The 18,273-nt window shown below is 45.0% G+C and overlaps 1 protein-coding gene across 3 annotated transcripts in view; it reads right to left on the bottom strand.

The window, feature by feature from the left end:
• LOC138821307 (fasciculation and elongation protein zeta-1) overlaps positions 1-3,860 on the bottom strand; it is a 50,564-nt gene extending 46,704 nt beyond the window's left edge. Inside the window, exon 1 of one of the 3 annotated variants that reach the window (XM_070013442.1) lies at positions 3,668-3,860. The gene's annotated coding sequence lies outside the window, so the exon portion shown is untranslated. The remainder of the gene's footprint in view (positions 1-3,667) is intronic. The other 2 variants (XM_070013444.1, XM_070013443.1) reach the window with 2 other exon arrangements.
• Positions 3,861-18,273: the final 14,413 nt, after the last annotated feature.

Below are 18,273 nucleotides of genomic sequence, written 5' to 3'. Positions count from 1 at the left end.
CTAGTTACTCAGGAGGCTGAGATCTGAGGATTGTGGTTCAAAGGCAGCCTGGGCAGGAAAGTTCATGAGACTCTTATGTCCAATTATTCACAGAAAAAGCCAGAAGTGACCTTGTGGCTCAAGTGGTAGAGTGCTAGCCTTGAGCAAAAAGAGCTCAAGAGCAGCACCTAGGCCCAGAGTTCAAGCCCCAGGATGGGGTGGGGGGAAGAACTCAGAAAGTGTTTGTCTGATAAATGCCAATTAGGCTAAGAAAATCAGAATAACTTGCACAGATGTATGGTATAAACATGTTCCAAGCAAAAGAAAGGTCATCTCAGCCAGAAGCCAGTGGCTCATGCCTGTAATCCTAGCTACTCAGGAAGTTGAGATCTGAGGATGGTGGTTCAAAGCCAGGCTGGGCAAGAAAGTCTGTGAGACTCTTATCTCCAATAAACCACCAGAAAACTGGAAGTGATGCTGTGGCTCAAGTGGTAGAGCACTAGCTTTGAGCTGAAGAGCCGAGGGACAGTGCCCAAGCCCCCGCGACCAAAGGAAAAAAAAAAAAAAAGTAATCTCTGCCATCAGAGACCATGTGTGATATTTTCAAATGCTTATCAAATGAGAGAACTATTACCCCAAAAATTTGGGCATTTTTGGTTGTTTTTATTTTTTACTAAAGCCTTTTTCAATTCATTTGGCTAAAGTTCCTGGGTCACTGGTCCCACTTCCTACTACAGAGAGAGATGAAAGCTAGCCAGCTATTAGCAGATATTTCCATTTGCTTTAAATCTGTGTTCCTCTGTGGGTGTGAGAGTGGAGGGGAATGAGAAGGCATCACTAGCAAGGATGCTGATTCTACACTATTAACGAGTAACAAGGGCCAATTCAGTCGGAATCTAGGGCCGAGGTTGAGTTTTTACTGCATCAAAAGGAAAAGATGCTGAAAGTTCAGGAAGACTGGAGAAAAAAAAAAAAAACAGATGAATTGAAAAGACTAGAAAAGAAGTAAATGCTAAGCTACAGTCCAGAAATGTGGTTATTCAAAACAGCCCATAATATATCCTGATTGGTTTTTGTTCACTCACTATTCAGGAATCAAGAAACACTGTATAAAGAATCAGAGATGAAGTTAAAACTAAAAACCCAAATTACCAAATTTGGGATCTGAAATTACAGGGCACCCAACTGCATTTGTAGAAAGACTGTAGCAGAAGACTGACTTTCTATCATCCTGATTGGCCCTACCATAGCCTCCAGGTGGGGTCTTTAGTTAGGGTTGGCACTTGACTTGAAATAATATCACATAACTCCTTCTTTACCCCAGGATTCTTTTTTGGGGGGAGGTCTCATTAGCTCATGTTCTTTTGCTCTCCTTTTTTCTAGAGTGCCTTCATTTCCTAGGGTGCCTTCATTTTACAACAAAAATACCAAAAATAATCTTCTACTTTTCCATCCTGGCAAGCTTGCTACTGTCCTTATCCTAGCTACTCTCAGAGCCCTTCTACCTTTAGAAGTTAGGAGGAGCCAGGTGCCTGTAGCTCATGCCTGTAATCCTAGCTACTAAGGAGGCTGAGATCTGAGGATCACGGTTCAAAGCCAGCCTGGGCAGGAAAGTCTGTGAGACTCTTTTCTCCAATAAACCACCAGAAAACTGGAAGTGGTATTGTGGCTCAACTGGTAGAGCACTAGCCTTGAGCTGAAGAGTGCAGAGACAGCAACCAGGCCCAGAGTTCAAGCCCCACGACCGACAAAAAAAAAAAAATTAGGGCTAACGCTTGCACGATGGCTCATACCTGTAACCTTAGCTACTCAGGAGGCAGAGATCTGAAGATCCAGATTTAAATCCAGCTTGGGCAAAAAAGTCTGTGAGATTCTTATCTCCAATTAACCAAAAAGCTGGAAGTGATGCTGTGATTCAAGTGGTAGAATACTAACCTTAAATGAAAAAACTAAGGGACAATGCCAAGCCCTAATACTGACACACACACTCTTAGGGTAAGTGATGTGTTTCAGTGACAGAACACTTGTTTAGAATGTGTGAGGCCCTAGATTCTATTCCTACCCTCCTGTACTCCACCCCAAACGTTAATGTCAATACAAGAGATAGTCTGTTCACACTTTAAATAAATAAGTAAATAAAAGTAATGTCAGAAAGAATGAATCATGGGAGCTCATCTTTTTCCTTTTTTGGGGGTGGGTGGGGTGTGTGCTGGTAGTGAAGTTTGAGCTGGTGGCCTTGTCACTGTCCCTTAGCTTGCTTTGCTCAAGGCTGATGCTCTGCCCACTTGAGCTTCAGCTCCACTTCCCACTTATTGGGGATAAGAGCATCAATCTTTCCTGCGTGGATTAGCTTTGAACCATGATCATCAGATCTCAGCCTCTTCAATGGCTAGGATTACTGGAGTGAGCCACAAAGCCCCATGTTTTCTTTTCCTCTGTATCATGGAACCCAGGACTATAGTGTGATTCTGTCTTATAATTTATTCCATTCACTTGGGCGCCCATTAGATGGTGTGGTTTGGAAGAGAAAAGAGCTTGACAGAGACCCAGTAGGAAACACAGAAGCCTCTCCCTGCAGCACCATGATGCAGGATCTGCAGCTTGGGACTGCAGCAAACATTATCGGGCCCTGCTTTGCCGCTAGGAGCCCAGTGAATCCCGGGTGGGAGCTGTGGGAATTTCACCATGCTGGGCCTCTGCACCTCCACGCAAGCCCCACTGCGTCTCCCTGGGTCTTCCTACTACTTGCTTCATAGGTCAATCGATGGTATGCTCCTCCTCCATCTCCATCTCCATCCCTAGCACCGGCCCTCCACTCCTTCAGCAAAACCCAGCAGCTTCCCCGGCTGGGACGAAATAGTTTTTCATTGTCATTTCTAAATCGGCAACCCCTTTGTGGTTCTGAGTCCCCCCCCCTTCTTTCCACTCCTGCTTTTGCATTCACCTCCATATCTCATAGGCACCCCCCTTTCCCTCGCCCCCTTCTGCTGGGGCAAAGAAAGGGCTCCTCCAGGCAGCACAATAGCTGGCGCTCCAGGGAAGCCCGGCTAATCCCAGGCAGGCCGCACACACACTCCCACGGCCCCTTTGGGACAAATCAGAGGTGGACAACGGAGGGCATGTGTGTGTCCAGCGGCTGGGGGGGGGACGGAGAAAGGCGAGAGGGGGGCAGCCAGGGCCAATCAAGCCTGCAGTCTCCGGAGCCCTGGGTCCGGAGGAGAACCGGTTCCCAGGGTGCACACTCACACGCACACTCACTCACACACATCCGCACACCACCACCGCGCCGCCGCTCCCGTCCTTCCTCCGACCTGCTCCCGAGCGGACAGACTGCAGCTGCGGCCAGCGGTTCCGACCCCGCCGAAGGCTCGGGCTCGGCCGGGCCGAGGCTCCACGCCCTGGGGAGGGGCCGCGCCGCCGCGGGGTCTCGTTCTTCCGCACAAAGAGGAGTGCGGGCCGGGTTCACAGAACCCGACCAGATAACGGTTCTGGACCCCGCCACCTCCCTTCACACACACTCACACACGTGCACGCGCGCGCGCACACGCACTGGTGCACTCTTGCACGCTCACACATGCACGATCGCCAGGTCTGACATCTGCCCGCGCTCCCCAGGACGAGAAGGGCAGGAAGACCTCGGCACCCCCCCCCCACTGTCCTCCTCCACCCACCCCCACCCGACCCTCACCCGAGCCGCTGTGGGGGTCGGGTCCGCACCGGAGGCGACAGCACCTGTGCGGGTCCTGGCGGACGGAGGCGGATCCCGGGTTCAGCCGGACACCCCCATCCACGGGCCTGGGCGAGCGGGGCCGGAGCGCAGCGGCTGCGGCCAGAGAGCCAGCGAGGAGCGAGCCGCGAGCCGCGAGCCGCGAGCGCTCCCCTCCCTCGCCGCTCCCTCCCCTCCCCTCCCCAGCCCTCCCCGCGGCTCCCGCGGCGCCCCGCTCCGCTCGGCTCCCCGCCTCCGCCCCGCCCCCTGCCCGCGCTCGCGCCCGGGCTCGCGGGGACGCGCCTGCGCTCGGGCACCCGCTCCGCTCGGGCACGCGCAGGGCCTGCCTGGGCGTCCTCCGCCCGGTGAGCCTTCCCCGGGAAAGGGAGCACGTGGGCCGGCCCGTATTCATATTTATGAGTGGTTGCTTCGCCCAGCTTTTGATGCCGGCCCTTCTGCTGCTGCCCTCATGAATATTCATGAGGTCCAAGAGATGCGCGCATGCGTGCGTGCCCGGCCTACCAACGAGGATGTCTCCCTCGCAGGGCCTGACACTCCAGGATCCCCACAACGTGTAAGCAGATGGTTTGAATGGGTGGGCGGCTTTGCCCAGATGCCCACAGTCACATTCAAAGGAGCTTCGGGTGTTTTTCTGAACTCCCTTTCCATTCCACTAGGGTTGGGTGGGCAAGCCAGGCGCCCACCCCAAAAGACTTTTCAGATTTCAAGCCAAAGGTGAGGAGCTGGGCAGGAATGCTTGTCTTGTTTTGTTTTGTTTTCTTTTCTTTTTTTCTCCCTACCCAAACCTGCAGAATGAGAGCTGGAGGAAGCAGAGACATCTGAGTGAAAGAGTTTCAGCCCCCCCCCCCCCCCCGACTTCAGATAGTAAGGGAAAAATTTAAAGACACAAATTCAGGAAGCCCTGGGGCCACGTGCAAGTTCAAGTCTTCTGTTGATGTACTGTGCAGAAGTCTGGGTTTATCCGTCCTATCCGTAGACATCTAATAGATCTAATAATTCTAATAATGCAGACAAAGAAGACAGAAAACAAAGCACAAGACTGGGCATCGTGGCTCATTCCAGTAATCCCTAGAGAGGCTTAGGTAGGATTTCCGTGATCCCAGGGTAGGCCCTGGTAAAACACCTGAGACCCTGTCTGAAAATTAATTAAAGCAAAAAAGCACTGGAGCCTTTGATCAAGACTGCCTGCCCCAAACTGGCGGCTGGTGGCTCACACCTGTAATTCAGGAGGCTGAAATCTGAGGATTACTGTTTGAAGCCAGCCTGGAGAAGGCAAGTCCATGAGACTCTTACTTCCAATTAACTACCAAAAAGCTGGAGGTGGCATTGTGGCTCAAGTGGTCAAATGTCAACTTTGGGTGAAAAAGCTCAAGTACAGTGCTCAGGCCCTAAGTTCAAGCCCCAGTCCCAGCACACACACACACAAATAGAGCCCCTGTTCTGAGTTCAAACCTTAGTACTACCCCCTTCCCCCAAAAGGAAAAGAAGACATAAGAAAATATTCTGGAGTACCCCAATTTTGTCTGATGGCAGAGTACCTCTCGGCTCAACTGAAAGGGAAGATGGTCTTTCCTTGCTCATTTATGCACTCTTTCTGAGGCTATTTTAATCCTTAAGAGGATATGGAGGGGGCTGGGAAGGTGGCTCAGTGGTAGAGCACTTGCCTTGCATGCATGAGGCCTTGGGTTCGATTCCTCAGCACCACATAAGCAAAAAGAAAAAAGCCGGAAGTGGCGCTGTGGCTCAAGTGGTAGAGCGTTAGCCTTGAGCTGAAGAGCTCAGGGACAGTGCCCAGGCCCAGAGTTCAGGCCCCACGACCAGACCCCCCCAAAAAAGAGGATAAGAAGAAACAAGGGAATATTGAGCTATGAAGAAGACTTGGCCATTTTGTCCTTTTGATGTTATTAACCAGAGAATTGCTTCTTTCAGAAAGAAAGACCAATATGTGGCTAAAAGATCCTACCTGGTTTTGTTACCTTGTGAGTTATCCTTTCCGTGATCCTTTCCTCATCTGCATAATGAGGATTATTAGCCAATCCTGGGGCTGTGCGAGTCAGGGATTAGTATATGTAAAGTACTTAATATACACTAGTGTTTAGGCTAATTCTCTTCCTTAGCCCTTAGCAGAAGCTAACCAGGACAAGAGATGATTTCTCCTCTTGATCTTCAGAGATCTTGAGGAATCAGTTTGAGAGAAGACTGCGAGGATGTATTGCATATGATAAATAACTTGGTCTGTGAGAAAACTCCCATTCAAAGCTTAGTGTTCTGATGACCTTGTACAGGTCACTCTCTCTGGGCATGTTGTCTTGTGTATACAAGAACTCCACAAGGAGTTCTATAGATTAAATAATATAATACATGCAAAACTGTTTAGAACAAGTGTCCAGTCTCAAAATAAACAAATTATAAGTTATAAATAAAAAGGCCAGTGCTTCTATTCTAATAGGCTTGAATACTATTGTCTCAGTTAAGAGAGAATACGTACAAAGAAAAAGTGCACATATTTTAAATGTTAAGTGCACCTGCACACCCAGAGACCTCCGCAAGGAAGAATGGAAGAGGGCTGGGAAGATGGCTCAGTAGTAGAGTGCTTGCCTTGCATGCATGAGGCCCTGGGTTCAATTCCTCAACACCACATAAGCAGAAAAAGCCAGAAGTGGCACTATGGCTCAAGTGGTAGAGCACTAGCCTTGAGCTGAAGAGCTGAGGGACAGTGCCCAGGCCCAGAGTTCAGGCCCCATGACCTACAAAAAAAACGAAGGAAGGCAGGGAGGGCGACAGGGAGGGAGGGAGTTGGGGAGTGAGTGACTCAAATGGAGTTGGGGAGTGACTCAAATGGTAGAGCACCTCCCTAGCAAGCACAAAGCCTCGAGTTCAAATGCTAGTGCTGAAAAAATTAAAAATGAAGAGAAGGAAAGAGGGAAAGAAGAGTAAAGAGAGGAGGAAAGAAAGAATGTATCATCTACAGAGAAGCTAATTATTTGAAACAATGGTTTAAATATTGAAACAGACAATAGTAGGCATTCAAAAAATGTCAAGTGAGGGCTGGGAAGGTGGCTCAGTGGTAGAGCACTTGCCTTGCATGCATGAGGCCCTGGGTTCGATTCCTCAGCACCACATAAGCAAAAAGAAAAAAGCCGGAAGTGGCGCTGTGGCTCAAGTGGTAGAGCGCTAGCCTTGAGCTGAAGAGCTAAGGGACAGCGCCCAGGCCCAGAGTTCAGGCCCCACGACCGCCCGCCCCCCCCCAAAAAAAGAGTCAAGTGAATGATACAAGACCTACAAAAGGAAAGTTAGACAGTGGCTCTGAATGGCCAGGTTTAAACCTTGACTCTATAGGTAGTTCGCTATTTTTCTGAATCTCTCAAATATTTTCTATTTGTAGGGTTTTTGTAAAGGTTAAATCCTTTGAGAGTTCTTAATATCCAATTACTGCTTAATAATAAACCAAGATGTTGTTAAGAAAAGCTGAGGCTTACAACAAAACAAGAAAGAGAAGAAAGGAAAGAGAAAGAGGAGAGAAGAAGGAAGGGAGGGAAGGAAGGAAGAAAAAGAAGAGAAAGGAAAGAAGGGAAAGTGACTGGGCATAAGTACAAGAATAAACAATAGATTCTGGAATCATACTAATAATTTTAGAGGGTGATGCTAATGAATCTTGGTTTGCTCTGTGAAAGAATCAAATGAGAACATAGAGAATATGTCTGACCACCAACTTGATGCAAAAATCAATGTCCCTCCTAGATGCTGCTGCACTACTTACACTACTTACATACCTGCAATGACATGGCTTCACAGTACTGTCTCAAAAAATGGTTTTTCAAATCTGGAAATTGTGGGGGGAGGGGGAGTCCTGAAGCTTTAACTCAGGGCTTGAGTGCTATTCCTGACCTATTTTGCTCAAGGCTAGTACTCTATGACTTGAGCCACAATTCTACTTCTGACATTGTTGGTGCTTAATTGGAGATAAGATTCTCAAGTACTTTTCTTCATGGGCTGGCTTCCAGAAGCCATCCTCAGATATCAGCCTCCTAAATAGCCAGAATTACAAGTGTGATCTACCAGCACCAGACTGGAAATGGATTTTTAAGATGAGAGATTCAATGATCGCAGCATATCTATGGTGAACGTTATATTTGACTTTCCTTAGAAGGATCCTTTTTGAGGAAGCTAGTTTTCCATGACCTTTTGGAAATGAGCCATGAAGTCTTTACTGAAAGCCTACATGAATCACAGCCAAGAAAATAAAAATGAGCTCATACTTGCTAACATTGTCAGATTATTTGATTTTTCTATCTCTGGTTTGATTCTAACATCTAATTTGGGTCTATATTCATTGCCATCCTTAATCTCCCATGTTGATTAAATTCCCTGATTTGCTGTCACAAGGGAAATGGAATATTCCCCAAGATTCAAAATCTATTTATAGCCTGCTAGCCAGCAGTTAATTTATCCCTATCACAAAGCACACATATACCAGAAACAAGACCATTTAACTTTCAAAAAGAATAGGCAATAATATAAAAATTGAGAACACATTGGTCCCAGAAAAATGACAAATATCAGAATACTCACCCTGTTTCCTGATTAAGAAAACAAAATACACAAACTAGTTTGCAAGTAAAGTAAAAGAATGAGATCTCCTAATGAACTGAAAATCCCCAAAGTGCAAATGCAATAAAAAAAAATTTCTATACAGAAAGACAATTAGAAATTTCAAGGAAAGAAAGCCACAGAAAGACAAAGAATGAAAAGGAGGAAGGAAGGGAGGGAAAGGAGGAAGGAAAGGAGGGAAAGAAGGAAAGAAGAAGGAAGAGGAATGGAGAGAAGGAGAAAGGGTGGAAACAAGGGAGAAAATGAGGGAAGGAAGAAACAAGGGAAGGAAGGAATAAAGGAGAATCACAAATTGGAAAGAAGGAAGGGGGCTGGGAAGGTAGCTCAGTGGTAGAGTGCTTGCCTTGCATGCATGAGGCCCTGGGTTCAATTCCTCAGCACCAAATACGCAGAAAAAGCCAGAAGTGGTGCTATGGCTCAAGTGGTAGAGCGCTAGCCTTGAGCTGAAGAGCTGAGGGACAGTGTCCAGGCCCAAGAGGAAGGAATGATGAAGGGAGGAAATGAAGGGAGGAAGGGAAGGAGAAAAAGAGGGAGAGTAGGGAAGGAAGGAGAGAAGCAAGAATGGAGAACCATACATTTTAACAGGAAATGGGAAATGAGTTTTCTATTGTGTGGGAAACTTTCAGATCTAGACTGGTCAAACAAGAAAAATCAATCTTCCATTCTTGTGACCAGGGAATAGTTAATTAGGGCAGGTGAGTCTTGCCTTATGTGAATAAGGGACCAGATAGGCCCTGATTGTTGTCTCATTATCCATAGGGAGACTAGACAACAATGCTATCAGATGGGGGGGTTGTTCAGGAGATGGTTCAGGTTGCATTTGGATCCTTCTCAAGACCTTCAGTTCAAGCAGGGACTTCATTACATAAACTCCCACTCCCCTCAGTCTCAAATCTCTATGTGTGCTATCCTCAGCTTCCCCAGGTACTAGAAAAGGTGATGATTCAGAAAATAACTTGAAGAAAGGAAAATGCTAAAGAACACTGTCATTTCACTGAACCAGTCAAGCTAAATAATGATCAATCCAAAACCAACAGCCTCTCTGAGCCCAGAATGCTTTGCAAATGCTGCCTCAGGCCACAGCTGTCCCCTCTAAAGGCTTCAATTCTGAAATACGACAGCATTTTCATCCATGTGAAAATGATGAGCAAACAACATACACTTACCAAAGTCCCAATTTCAGTAACTCAGGAAGTCATTTTAGCGAGGGTTTGAACGGCCAACTTCTTCAGGACGTCATATTCTACAAAGTGAGAACTTCCTAACACTGAACTCCAAAGAGTTCTGAAAGAGGCGTGCTGGGTGGGTGATGAGTAAGGTTCCTAAGCCTTTTCTTACCTCCATTGTACACTTTCATGTAAAATCCACTTTTTGCAAGAATCCTGTTAAGTCAGTTTATTGACAACCCCTCAATCCTTAATATCTGGTCAACTATGATAAGTAATCAAGGTTCTTTTTTTTTTTTTTTTTGGTCTAGTCATGGGGCCTGAACTCTGGGCCTGGGCGCTGTTCCTCAGCTCTTCAGCCCAAGGCTAGCACTCTACCACTTGAGCCACAGCGCCACTTCCGGCTTTTTTTCTTTTTGCTTATGTGGTGCTAAGGAATCGAACCCAGGGCCTCATGCATGCAAGGCAAGCGCTCTACCACTGAGCCACCTTCCCAGCCCCATAATCAAGGTTCTTATCCTCTACTATGCCTCAGTTGGTGTCAGAGCACCCTGGGTTGTCTTCAGCAAGAATCCTGTTAGCACTCTAAGATCTGTAGCTAATGTCTATAATACTAGCTACTCAGGAGGCTGAGATCGAAGGATTGAGGTTCAAAAGCCATCCCAGACAGAAAAATCTGAGCAACTCTTGTCTCTCAATTTAACCTCCAAAAAGGTGTTGGCTCATGTGGTAGAGTACTAGCCTTGAACAAAAAGATGCTAAGGTACAGTGCTCAGACCTTGAGTTCAAGCTTCAACACACACACACACACACACACACACACACACACACACACACACACACACACACACACACACACACACACATCCTCCTTTAGGTCAATTTATTCAGAATCCCCTTACTCCTAATGTTTCTTCGCAATAGCTTCCCATCCACGAGCTCTACCCTGATCATCAGCTACAAATTCTAAACATTTGTAATGCTGTATTTGGGGTAGATCTTTAATCTCTTTCCCCCACCACAAAGTCTAATTGCAATTGTCCACTTATTGTAATGGTTCCAAATAAACTCTGCCCTTACTATGCTTTATAAATAGCATTCAATAATATTTTCTTAGATAATTCCCTTAAAAATGATATCCTACCAATTTCATGACATGGTATGATGCTGGCACCTGGGTTGTGGAGACTTATAAGAGGAAAAAACTCACTGTTGGCTATTGATCAAATGTCTGGGTGTGAGAAGTTGATGTGACACAGTACTGACTGCTGTCTTAGAAACACACAAAGCAGCCGGGCATGAGATGAATAAGAAACTAGAAGTATTGAAAAGCTTGGCAATCTAAGATCATTCAAAATCTACATATTCAAATAAATTCAGATTCTTTTTAGTTTAAGACTGTGTTCATTAGTAAGCTCTGTTGGTAGAATTGGTATCAATGGGGGGGGGGTTGGGGGAAGAGGGGGAAAGGGTCAATAGGATGAATATGGTCACAGTCGCTTATTTGCATGTATGAGCCATTGTCTATCCTCTTACTTTCTTCCTTCCACACTCCATTATCTTACTTTTTTTTTTTTTTTTTTTTTTTTTTTTTGGTCAGTCATGGGGCTTTTGTCAGTCTGGGTGCTGTCCCTGAGCTCTTTGCTCAAGGCTAGTACTCTAACACTTTGAGCCACAGCACCACTTCTGGTATTCCGGTGGTTAATTGGAGAAAAGAGTCTCAGGGACTTTCCTGCCAGGGCTGGCTTGTACCTACAATCCTCAGATCTCAACCTCCTGAGTAGCTAGGATTACAGGAGTGAGCCACCAGCGCCAGAAACTTTAAGAACTTTTTAAAGCCAGGAGTGGTTGGTATATGCTTGTAATCCTAGTTTATAGGGAGGTACAGGAAGGAGAATCTGAGTTCAGTGCTGGCCTGGGTAAAGTTAGTAGGACTCTGTCTCAAAAATAAATAAATAAATAAAAGGGTTGAGGGTATGGTTCAAATGTCAGAATATCTGTCTAGAATACACATGCGAAGACTCATATACACATGCACAAGAAAGAAAAAGGAGAAGATTTTCTTTAATGGGAAGAGAATTTTACACTACCATACCTGGATATTACATTATACTGACCAGCTACTCCAAGGAGAGAGGAAGAAGGAGGGTTGTGGGAATAAAGGAAAGTATGGTTAGTAGGAAATTTAAATTTCTTCTATTTACCAGGTTTACCATTTCATAAGTCTTGATCAAGGGCTAGGAAGGTGGCTCAGTGGTAGAGCGCTTGCCTTGCACGCATGAGGCCCTGGGTTTGATTCCTCAGCACCACATAAGCAAAAAGAAAAAAGCTGGGAGTGGCGCTGTGGCTCAAGTGGTAGAGTGCTAGCCTTGAGCTGAAGAGCTGAGGGACAGCACCCAGGCCCAGAGTTCAGACTCCACTACTGGACCCCCCTCCCCTGAAAACAAAAAGACTTGATCAATACATGTACACAAAAATCCATACTTAAATGTTCATAGCAACTTTATTTAGAATATTAAACATTTTTTAAAGGTAATCAGACACCAATGGTCCATGCCTGTAATCCTAGCTACCTAGGAGGCTAAGATATGGTTTGAAGCTACTTCTGGCAAACAAATGCAAGTGACTCATTTCTTCCAATTAACCAGCAAAAAGCTGGAAGTAGAGATGTAATTTGGCCCTGAGTTCAAGCCCTAGTACCAGTTCAAAAAAATAAATAAATAAAGTGGAAAGAATCCTGCTAATTGAAAGAAGCCAGACACAGAAAGACACATATGATTCTATTTATATAAAATGTCCAGAATAGGCCAAACTATAAATGCAGAAAGTAGATGAGTGGTTGCCAAGAGCTAAGGCAAGTGACTGCTAATGTATGTGTATTCCTTAGTGTTTTTGGAGGATACTGTAAGAGTACTAAAATTAGAGAGTGGTAGATGGTAAAAATATCTATACAACCATAAGATTATACTAAAAGCCACTGGATTTTACACTTTGAAAGCCAGAGCTGTGGCTTGAGTGGTAATGTCCTTGCCTAGCAGGCCCTGAGTTCAAACTTCAGCACCCCCATCCCAAAAGGGTGAATTGTATAGTATATGATCATATTGTGGATACAGATGCTATTTTGGCCAGGTGTGAGGGCACAATTCTGCCATCCCAGCATTCGAGAGGATGAAGCAGGAGCTCTTGAGTTCAAAGCCAGTATAGTGTAAGGTCAAATCCTGTCTCAAAAAAAGCACCATTTGGGCTAGGAAGGTGGCTCAGTGGTAGAATGCTTGCCTTGCATGCCTGAGGCCCTGGGTTCAATTCCCCAGCACCACATAAGCAAAAAGAAAAAAGCTGGAACTGGTGCTGTGGCTCAAGTGGTAGAGTGCTAGCCTTGAACTGAAGAGCTGAGGGACAGCGCCCAGGCCCAGAGTTCAGGCCCCATGACCGGATCCCCCCCCCCCAAAAAAGCACCATTTTTAAAATGTCAGTGTAGGCTACTAGGTAGGGGTGGCTTACACCTATAATCCTAGCTATTCAAAAGGCTGAGCTCTGAGGACCACAGTTTGAATGAAACTAGACCAGGAAGAAAAGTCTGTGAGGCTTTTATCTTCAATTAACCAGCAAAATGTCAGACTAGAAGTGTGGCTTGAGAGGTTAAGTGACAGCTGTGACCAGAAAAAAGCAGAGCAAGAGAGAGCCAGCCCCTGAGTACAAGCCCAGCCCTAGTAGTAGCAATAAGTAAATAAATAAGAACACAACTGAAAAACCAAAAGGTGTTACTATATAACTACTTAAATGGAGCTTTCCAAAAGACATCTCCCTCCAAATTAAAGAGAATGACTCATTATATGCTTACTGTGAAAAGAATTTTACCTAATATAACTGTTTTTGTTTTGTTTTTTTAATGTTTTTTTCTCAGGGTTTACAGCAAAAGGGATAGTGATTAAGGCTTCTATAGGAAAGGCTGGAGCATTCTAATCTGAAACCAGCAGATCAAGCTCTTTTTCTGGACAGAGTTCCTTGAAGTGGTGCCTTTGTGCCTTTGTTCAATCTGTGCCAATCTTCTATCAATCAGGAAATTTCCTTGTGGAAAAGTAAAGGCTCTGTGTATGGGGAGGCCCTGCTTTAGTCACACCAAGTAAGTTAAAGTAAGATTTCTTTCTAATCTGCTATGGATTAAATGTTCACCATTTAAAGTAATCTTTATATCATGCTGGTGGGTTCTTGGTCCCATTATTTCTTTGTGATTTTTCAGCCTTTGTGTGTGTGTGTGTGTGTGTGTGTGTGTGTGTGTTTATGTGTGCCAGTCCTGGGGCTTGAACTCAGGGCCTGAATACTGTCCCTGAGTTTCTTTTTGCTCAAGGCTAGCACTCTACCACTTGAGCCACAGCCCCACTTTTGGCTTTTTCTGTTTATGTGGTACTGAGGAATCGAACCCAGGGTTTCATGCATGCACTCTACCACTAAGCCACATTTCTAGCCAGCCTCAGCCATTCTTTTTTTTTTTTTTTTTTTTTTTTTGTCAGTCATGGGGCTTGAACTCTGGGCTTGGGTACTGTCCCTGTGCTCTTCAGCTCAAGGTGTGCGCTCTGCGGCTTGAGCCACAGCGCCACTTCCGGTTTTCCAGTAGTTTATTGGAGATAAGAGTCTCAAAGACTTACCCGCCCGGGCTGGCTTTGATCCGTGATCCTCAGATATCAGCCTCCTGAGTAGCTAGGATTACAGGAGTGAGCCACCGGCGCCTGGCCTCAGCCATTCTTAAACTTATTGCAAAGATTTATTTCTTGTTCTAAGTGCAAGAAATTCTAATTGGAAATTTCCTCATTGCTAGACATCTCTTTTAAAAAGGTGCCTTTTATTTGTCAACAAAAGTATGAAATACAAGGTGTATTTCATCTCAGGATGATAAAAGTTATGAAAATATAATATCATGATTCCAGCACTTCAGGGTGAGCTCCTAGTGGAGATCTTTCACGTTATTTTTTAGCCCTAAACCTTTCCTAGTGCTGCTGAGCTGAAATACAAACAAACAAAATCCAAAACCAAAACCAAAAAACCTTGATCCTTTTAGTCTCGGTGCCCAGATGGACTTTTAGCCCTGCTCCAACGTCCTCTTGGACTGGGTTAAGGAGGAGTTTTTAAGTCTTGCAGGACTTGTCCCTTGTGTCAGCCAAGGAGCTAAAGGTCCAGCTGGCTGCCTTTTCTCCTCCTCTTTCTCCCAGCAGGATGAAAAACTACATCACCTCTTTTCCCTAGGAATACAACACTTCCCACTGCTCTCCTCCCCTCCGCTCCCTTCCCCTCCCCCCTGCCTTTCTCAGGGCTGCCGCAGTTGCCATGCCAATAAGGTTCCCATGGTTACTAGGCAGAGCCCTGCATTCCCATAGGCAGCTCCCATCTAGCCAAAGAGAAGGGAGACCATTATTACTCCTAGGGTATAGAAAATACATTAGAAAGACAGAAGGGATCTCAGTCGAGAAGCTGTTGGGGGAAGAATCTAGTTTAGCTCTGAAGTCTCCAGGCTGAACCTTGGATCAAATCTTGCTGTCTCTACTGGAGTCTTCTTTTCCCTAAACCTAGAGAATGAGGCGCCTGGCACTGGTTCAAGTACATTGTTTTGCCTAGTGTGGGGTCCAAATAGACACCACATTGTGAGGGTCCTGTTAATATGTAAATAACTAATATATTTGGGCTCTTTGTCTCACAAGGACATTGACAAAATGCAAAGCATGCGCTGCCTATCTTCAGCTGATTGTCTTGATAGAGAATCTGCTTTTCACCTGGTATTCTGTGGTATTCCTCCCTACCCTGACTACCTTTGACTTTTTGCCACTTTTTGTGTTTTTTTTCCTACCTCCCAAAGTTTGTTTTACTAAAATATAAGTAATTTCAATGTAAAAATAAAAATAAGAAAAAAATCACAGTTCTAAAATCCAAACATTTATTTTTTTAAAAAAACAGTTTTTAAGCCGGGCGCTGGTGGCTCATGCCTGTAATCCTAGCTACTCAGGAGGCTGAGATCTGAGGATCGCGGTTCAAAGCCAGCCCAGGCAGGAAAGACCGTGAGACTCCTATCTCCAATAAACCACCAGAAAACGGGAAGTGGCACTGTAGCTCAAGTGGTAGAGCGCTCGCCTTGAGCTGAAGAGCTGAGGGACAGCACCCAGGCCCAGAGTTCAGGCCCCACGACCAAACAAACAAAAAAACAGTTTTTACATTTTCTTTTTTTTTTCATGGACAATAATTATACATATTTGCACAGTACAGCATGATAGAAGTACATATGCAATAATCAAATCCAGTAATTAGCTTTTCCACCTCTTTCAACATTTATTGTTTCTTTGTGCTGGGAATCTTCAAACTCCTCTCTTCTAGTACGTCATAAAATATAGGGGCTAGCAAATATTACCTAAAAGTCACTGTAGCTAATCACTCCCAGTACTTGAGTCCAGCAAAAGAATTCAAGCAATACATGGATGGAGTGAAAGTGATAGGAAAATTAATGAGGAAAGTACTGAAAATTTGCCATCTTTGACAAAGGGTAAAAATCCCCAGCACAAGTTTGTATTGAAATGTAAAGGGCTTGGAGTTTAAGCTCCTCACTGGGACTAGCCCTGGGGGCAGAGTTTCTGTTTCCCGGGGTATGGGGGAGGGTGTATTTACTCAATTACTTTAGACCTCTAAGGCAGGCGTTTAGTGACCTAGGTTATAAGATCTGTTCTTTCAGAAACTATTCTTTGATCCTCCTTAAACTAGAATAATGAAGCCTATAGTAATCTTCAAAGTAGATAGAGTATTGGCTGGAGGGATGGTTCAAAGGTAGAGTACCACCTTAGAGTGGGTAGAGTATTCAAAAAAACAAACAAACAAACTTTGCCATTCCACAGCCTTGCAGGGCCAACAAGGCTAGTTAAAAAACTTAATTACAAAAAAAAAAAGCTTCCCGGGCGCTGGTGACTCCTGCCTGTAATCCTAGCTACTCAGGAGGCTGAGATCTGACGATTGTGGTTCAAAGCCAGCCCAGGCAGGAAAGTCAGTGAGACTCTTTATCTCCAATAAACCACTCAGAAAACTGGAAGTGGTGCTGTGGCTCAAGTAGTAGAATGCTAGCCTTGAGCGGAAGAACTGAGGGACAGTACCCAGGCCCAGAGTTCAGGCCTCATGACCAACCAAAAAAAAAAAAAAAAAAAAAAAAAAAAAGCAGCTTAATTACAATATTCTCTCGGAGGTCTTATAATCAATTCCATCTTTTATTTTTAATTTCCTTTACATTTCCTCTTCACTCTTGGCTGGCTAGTGGCTCCTTATCTGTATCTCAGTGAAAGAGCACTTGCCTAAATTTGGCACTAGAGTTTTATTTTATTTATTTATACTTTTGGTCAGTCAGAGGCCTGAACTCTGGGCCTGGGCACTATCCCTCAGCTCTTCAGCTCAAGACAAGTGCTCTACCACTTGAGCCACAGTGCCACTTCGGCTTTTATCTACTTATGTGGTGCTGAGGAATGGAACCCAGGGCCTCATGCATGCAAGGCCAGCACTCTACCACTGAGCCACCTTCCCAGCCCCGAGTTTAAAAAAAAAAAAAAAAGCCTTAAAAAAGTCCTAGCTACTCAAAAGGCTGAGATCTGAGGATCTTGATTTGAAGCCAGCCAGAGGGAGAAAGTCCCTGAGACTCTTATCTCCAATTAATCACTAAAAAAGCTTGAAGTAGAGCTGTGGCTCCAGTAGTAGAGTGCTAACATTGAGTTAAAAAAACTCACAGACACTGCCTAGGCCCTGAGTTCAAGCCCTAGGACCAGTGTTCAAGCACTCATGCGTGCATGAGCACGCGCGCACATGCACGCATGCTCGCGCGCACGCGCGCACACACACACACACACACACACACACACACACACACACATGCACTCATGTGTCTCACATCTATAATCCTATCTACTCAGGATGTCTGAATCTGAGAATCATAGTTTTTTGGAATCCAGCTGTGGAAGACAAAAATCCAGCTGTGCAAGACAAAAATCTCTTAGTTAACCACCGGAAGGCCAGAAGAGGTATGGCTCCAGTGGTATAGCCCCAGACATGAGTGAGAAGCTGAACCAGAGTTTGAAGCCTGGAGTTCAAGCTTCAATACTAGTATGCTTGTGCATGTGTGCCTATGCATGCACACACATGCACACACACAGAGAAAGACTATATGAGTCATCTGGGCATAGTGGCAAACTGCCTGAAACTCCAGTACAGACTGAGACAGGAGGATAAGTTTGACTCTATTAGAAAGAAAAAGGGAAGAAGAAAGAAAAGAAAGAAGGGGGAATAGATTAGGGGGGGAGAGAGAAGGAGGGAAGAAAGAGGCATAATAAATTAATATAACATAACAAGATATAAAGTGAGATTACTCCACAAGAACCAAGTCATGATTAAAGTGTTGGAACTTTTCAACCCAACACCATTCTTTGTCCTCCGGAAAGGGGAAGGGCTCTAGGATTGAGTTAATTATTTATGATCAGTGATTTAATCAACTATTCCTACATAAGGAAACCTCCATAAAAGTCCCTAAATGAGGTTAGGAGAGCTTCTAAGTGGCTAATACATCTGTGTACCAATAGGTGGCACAGTAGAGGTGGTAGAAGCAACCCTAGGCATAAGATATGTCTCCCAAAAAGGAAGTCCTGAAAATTACCTGTATTTTGGGTGGGCCTCAACTTTCTCATCTACCCAGAACCGTGGTCTAAGGACTAGGAGTATTTGGAAGGACTGCTTGTATTCTCCCCCCTCAGAAAGTATAAAAGCTACATAAAGGACTTG

Source organism: Dipodomys merriami, unplaced genomic scaffold (genome assembly GCF_024711535.1).
Source record: "Dipodomys merriami isolate MVZ:Mamm:240054 unplaced genomic scaffold, mDipMer1.0.p SCAF_91, whole genome shotgun sequence".
In the NCBI taxonomy this organism is placed as follows: Eukaryota; Metazoa; Chordata; class Mammalia; order Rodentia; family Heteromyidae; genus Dipodomys; species Dipodomys merriami.
Note: the sequence above shows the minus strand (reverse complement) of the source record. Positions and strands in the feature narration are given on the sequence as shown.